The sequence below is a fragment of the Salminus brasiliensis genome, chromosome 5 (genome assembly GCF_030463535.1).
Source record: "Salminus brasiliensis chromosome 5, fSalBra1.hap2, whole genome shotgun sequence".
Lineage (NCBI taxonomy): Eukaryota > Metazoa > Chordata > Actinopteri > Characiformes > Bryconidae > Salminus > Salminus brasiliensis.
The window spans coordinates 46317198-46323166 of NC_132882.1; positions in this window are offsets into that span (position 1 = coordinate 46317198).

Genomic DNA, 5969 nt, shown 5'->3' on the forward strand with positions numbered 1-5969 from the left:
TGTCGGGGGGGGGGGGGTAAAACCGATATGGTTTTAATGTATATTATACATCAACACTATATATATATATATATATATATATATACTGCAGTTGCTGAAGTATTCTATACTGTTGCATACACTGTATGTCCAAATGTTTGTGGACACCCTTTCTTTTGAATGCATTCTGCTACTTTAAGCTGCATCCATTGCGGACATAGATGTGCAAATGCACACACACACACACACACACACACACACACACACACACACACACACAGCATGTCTAGTCCCTGTAGAGAAATACTGCCAATAGAATAGAATCATCATGACCCTATTGGCTCCATGCTGCCTAATGCCAGGCGTGGGCTAGAGGTGTATAAAGCCCCCCAGCATTGAGCTGTGGAGCAGTGGAGGAACTGTGTTCTCTGGAATGATGGTGGAGGAGCTCCATCCAGGAGTGTGTGGGGTGATGAGGTGGGGTGATCATCATCCAACATCCCAACCTCACTAACGCTCTTGATGCTGAATGCAATCAAATCCTCACAGCAATGCTCCTCCTCCAGAATCTAGTAGAAAGTCTTCTTCTCTGGACAGTAGAGACAGTTACTCCAACAGAAGCAGGATCAGCTCTTTAAATCCCCTTAATTTCAAAACAAGCTGTGAATGATCAGGTGTCCCAATACTTTTGTCCGTGTATTTGTATGATATATTTCAGCACACTTTCCTGTACTCTTCATTCAGCAGCTGCTCACTGACGGCCACGGGGGGTTGGAGTATATAACAGTATAGAATCTGCAGCCAGCTGTGGGACAGAGGCGGGGCTGGAGCAGTTTGGTGGTGAACGCTGTTGGTGGTGATGGGCTGGACGCTGCAAGTTCGGCAGGTGGAGATTTGGGAGGAGTATTCTTTAACTGTAGCGGCTCACTCTCGCCAATTGTGAGGTGCTGCCGACGACGATGGTGGTGGTGGTGGTGATGATAATGGTGATGATAATGGTAGTGGTGGTGGTGGTTATAGTGGGGGGGGGGTGGTGGTGGTGATGATGATGGTGATGATAATGGTGGTGGTGATGATGGTGGTGATGATGAAGGAAAGCGTAAGTTGTTCAGTTGCTCTCTCTGTGATGGAGATCCTCAGTGAAGCCGATCACTGTTCTACGCCACTGGTGAGATGGACCGGGTGGGGGGTCGAGGGGAGATTCTGCAGTGTGTTCTTTTCTTAAAAAACAAAAAAACAAAAAAAAGGTTAACGTGGTTCTAGCTAACTCTACGCAAACTTCATCACAGTGCCTTTTCTGTGAGTTCTCTCCTATACATAGGTATTGCCACATCTCTGGAGTGCTGGGCTGTAGGTGGAGCGCCGGCCTCCAGGCGCAGTGTTTTTAACCGTGGGTTTTTATATTTGCTCTCCGCCGCCCTTTAGCTCGTCTCCCGAGCGGTTTTCTACAGCGTTTATTAGGAGCTGGTGCCGGGTTCCCTGCCGGGTTCCCCGCCGGGTTCCTCTGCATCTCCTCTGATCGTACTAACTCCACCGCCGATACAGTGAGTGTGTGTACAGTATGTGACGCCATCGTGCTTCATTCAGTGTGAAACGCCAGACCTGATTAATATATTGTGAGAATTGATTTTCTATTTATTGGAAATTGAATGTCTTTCTTATGAAATAATGGAGTTTTATGGATCCTGTGTTTTTGTCCTCGTGTCGACCGTCCTTTTACAGTGCCACTTTTACATACGCGCTTTATACTGATTAACCGAGACTACTGAGGTAATCAATAACCGCCGAGTCAGCAGACGGTCTCTCCTCTTTTTTATTATGTTGATTTTTTATGGGCGTGTATTTCTATAAACACTTGGCCGAATCCTCTGAACTCCACTGCCGCCTCTCTTAAACCTGAACTCGAGACTGACTCGCCAGATCCTTCAACAGCGCTGAATCTAGAACCTATCCGGAATTGTACACCTTTCTGTTCATGCAGCTCTGCACTGCTGAGGGTTCTCTGAGTGCCATAGAACAACACTTTTGGTTCCAAAAAAAAAAAAAGGTTCTGTGTGAATTCAAAACATGTACACCAATTTAAGGGTTCTTCAGGTGTGAAGAACCTTTGTAAGTTGTGTGGATCTTCCACCTGAAGAAAAGGTTGTGGAACGGGTTCTTCATTTGGAACATGAAAGTGTGAAGAACCTCCACAGCAAGTATAAAGGTCAAGCTGTAAGTTGAAGAGTGAAGAGTCTGGTTTAAAGAACCTACAAATAACAAAGGTTCTCAATTCTCGCTTTTTTTCCTAGAACCCCCTGTCCCAAGGTTAAACCGTATGATTTGTAGGAAGAACCTCTAAATGAGGTTTCTGAAAAGAATTTGGAGGCCTGTGTGAAAAAGGTTAAAGAACCTTCTAGAACCATATGTCCAATTTCTAGGGAGAACCTTTACATTTTAATATCACACTTTTATGTAATTTTCAAACCCTTTAAAAAGGTTCCTTACATCACTAAATGTGGTTCTCTGGAGGCTGCGGTTCCCAAACTGGGGTTCTTTGAAGGTCCACCGGCTAGAGAACCAGTGTTTGTATGGCTCACAGAACCCTTCAGGCCCTTTTTAGTGTTTTAATGTTCTAGAAGAGTGAAGCTGACTGCAGTGTTCCTTCAGTGGACCGTAATGTTCGTTGCCAAAGTGGAGACGGAACCGATGTACGGCGGTGATGCTCTCCGTGGGTTCTCTTCCCATCTGTCCAGGTGTAGGGAGACGGACGTGGTTCTGCGGGTTCTAGATCAGAAGGTTTGTGTGTGTTCACCAGTCCTGTTCTCCTGGAGAGGCAGATGGAGGTGGGAAGCACATTTTGTACCAGAGCGGGTTTTGTACCCCTGAGCGGATCCGGATCCTGGAGCGGGTTTTGCACTTTCAGAGTTTATACTTGATACATTCCCTCTTTCTATGGAAACACCTTGTTTGATGTTTGGCCAATAAATCTGACTGAGTCTGAAACTCTTTATTGAGTCGAGTCGTTCCCCCAGAGAACGCCAGCATGGTTCTGATGTTCTGTTCGGTTCCTCAAGCAACCTTCATGTTCAGGTCACGGAGGTCACTGTGAAACCATGGACCAATCAGATCGAATCCATATAAAATGAATCAAAGAAAAGAGAAGAGTTCTAATATCTAGAACAAAATAATGAACAAGTGTAGTTTAGAAATCAGTACTACCAGCGCCCCCTCCTGGAGGGTGTTCAGTCTGCTAAACGTGAAGAAGGGAGTTACAGGTTCTACTGAGTACTGAAAAGTAGTAGAACCATTATGGTACGGCATGATTCCAGAGGGTTCTGTGGCTAGTAGTTATAGAACCTTTTTGGTACTATACACTATGATTCAAAATGGTTCTACTCTTTTGGTGTTCAATAGAACAGTGGCACCTTAGCGGATCTGGGTATAGAACCTACAACCCACTAACATACAACCCTGTTAGTTTTCAAGAAGCCAATCAGGAGAACCCTTTAACCAGGCAAAGAACCGAATAAACATTCTTTGAGCTTTCACAGTTCTATATATCACACATCTGCCCCTCACCCTCAACACGGCCACGGGTTCTCCAAACAGGTTCTTTAGAGTTCGTACTACAGTTATAGTAGAACACAAAACACTAAACTAACTGAGGGCGACGAGGACGGGAGCGTGGCACCACCAACGTCCACTAGAGGGCAGTAACCTCCCACCGAATCAGAGCAGGCCTTCCTGTGGTCTGTTCTGGCAGCCGAGTGTGTGTGTGTGTGTGTGTGTGTGTGTGTGTGTGTGTGTGTGTGCACGCATTTTACTGGCAGGCCATGCTGGCATGCTCCACCCCAGACATCATTTGGAGAGGAAGAACCGAGAGGTTCCTCTAGAGGCCTTTAAAGTATGTCGACAGAACATCCTGCGTGGTGTTCCCACACTCCATCACTATCAGCTTATACAGTCTCAAACAAAGGGTTCTTCAAGGGTTCTTCTATTGAAAGGTTCTTTACGGAACCTAAAGTGGTTTTTAAGTTCTCACAAGAGAAGTACGTCATCAGGAGCTGCAATTGGGGCTGCGATCAGTGCTGCCACAGCCATCCGTCAGTGTGATGGGGGTTCTAGATACTGATTGAGAAACTGTTCTCCGGCACTCTATCAACAGTCAACAGGAACTGCTAATATGTACCTGATACAGAGCTGGGTTCTGTGGCTCAGTGGGATCCGAGGCTTCCTGAAGAGCAAACCGGTGGCCCTTCAGCAGGAGTACGGTTGTTTTTCCAGCTGTTAGCATCACTCGCCAAAACTGGACTTCCCTAGACGAAGTGTCCATCTCGAGCGGAGATGGAAGACTGGTCCCACAGAGCACAGCTGACCACTCCAGCTTTGTTTTCAGAACTGGGCTAATGGCTAATTATGCTCAATTCATCTGAAATTGCCGTGAAATCGTAGTACACTACATGTCCAAATGTTTGTGGACACCCCTTCTAATGAATGCATTCAGCTACTTTAATCTGCACTCACAGACATGCAAATGCACACACAGCTTGTCTAGTCCCTGTAGAGAAAAAGTACTGCCAATAGAATAGGACCCTCTGCAGCAGATCAGCATCATGACCCTATTGGCTCCATGCTGCCTAATAATGCCAGGCGTGGGCTAGAGGGGTATAAAGCCCCCCAGCATTGAGGAGCTGTGGAGCAGTGGAGGAACTGTGTTCTCTGGAGTGATGGTGGAGGAGCTCCATCCAGTACTTTTGATTAGGATGTGTTGTGGATGATGAGGTGGGGTGCTGATCATCATCCATCATCCTGACCTCACTAACATTCAGCTGTTGTGGCCGAGTGCAATCAAATCCTCACAGCAAATCTAGTAGAAAGTCTTCTTCTCTGGACAATGAATCAACAGCAGCTTTGATTCTGTCAGATTACGATCAGACACTCGACGTTAAATCAGCCAGCGTCTGACGATACACTGAAGCCCTGAAGCCCTGAAGGGCCTCTTCTGGCCGAGGGTTTAAGCAGCAGAGCTGGAGTGGAGCTCACACAGTCAGGCCAGTCGTGTCTCAGTGAAGCCTCTGACGGAAGCCAAAGAGTGACAATGAACAGAGCGTCAGGTCCTGCAGCTGCTTTCCCCAAAAAACCTCAACGAGCTCGAACCTTAGACGAGCTCGAGTTCTGCGACAGCAGGGGTGAGTCATACTGCTGTGCAGATGTTCAAGGAGGTTCTGGACCCGGCGCGCAGATGAAAACGTCTCGTGGTCGGATTGAAGAGGATCGCAATTGCAGCTACGGGCCGGCCGGGAGTCAACACGAGGGGCAGCCGTGCCTGTAGATTAGAGGGGAGGATCAGGAACCTTAGAGGATCCGTGGACACGTGGAGCTCTGGGAGAAGACGAGCGCGGCTTTGACGGTTCTGCTCGTGATAAATATTCAGCACCGCTGTTTAGCATCAAATGAGCTACGTGTGTTTACCCAGGCACGGCAGCTCGCTCCAGTTCCCCCCAGTATAATAAGAGACGGTGCGTGGTGTAAACACAGCTAGCATGACCGCCTGCCTCTGCTGGAGACGGGTTGCATCAGACAGAGCGTGCAGCTAAACCGCCGTGCTCACCTGAGACCACGGCCCGAACTCCACGCCCAGCGTCACACCGAACCTACAGCACCAACACAGCGGTGGTGCCCTGAGAGTTCATCTGTCAAGTTCTGGTCCACAGTACAGGAGGTGTGTTACGGTTTGGGTCACAGTCAGTAAAGTTCAAAGTGTTTAAAGCTCACAAAAGTAGGATGGGAGGTTGTGGGCCACAGTGAGGGAGGTGTGTAAAGTTCTGGCCCACAGTGAGGGAGGTGTGTAAAGTTCTGGCCCACAGTGAGGGAGGTTAGTAAAGTTCTGGCCCACAGTGAGGGAGGTTAGTAAAGTTCTGGCCCACAGTGAGGGAGGTGTGTAAAGTTCTGGCCCACAGTGAGGGAGGTTAGTAAAGTTCTGGCCCACAGTGAGGGAGGTTAGTAAA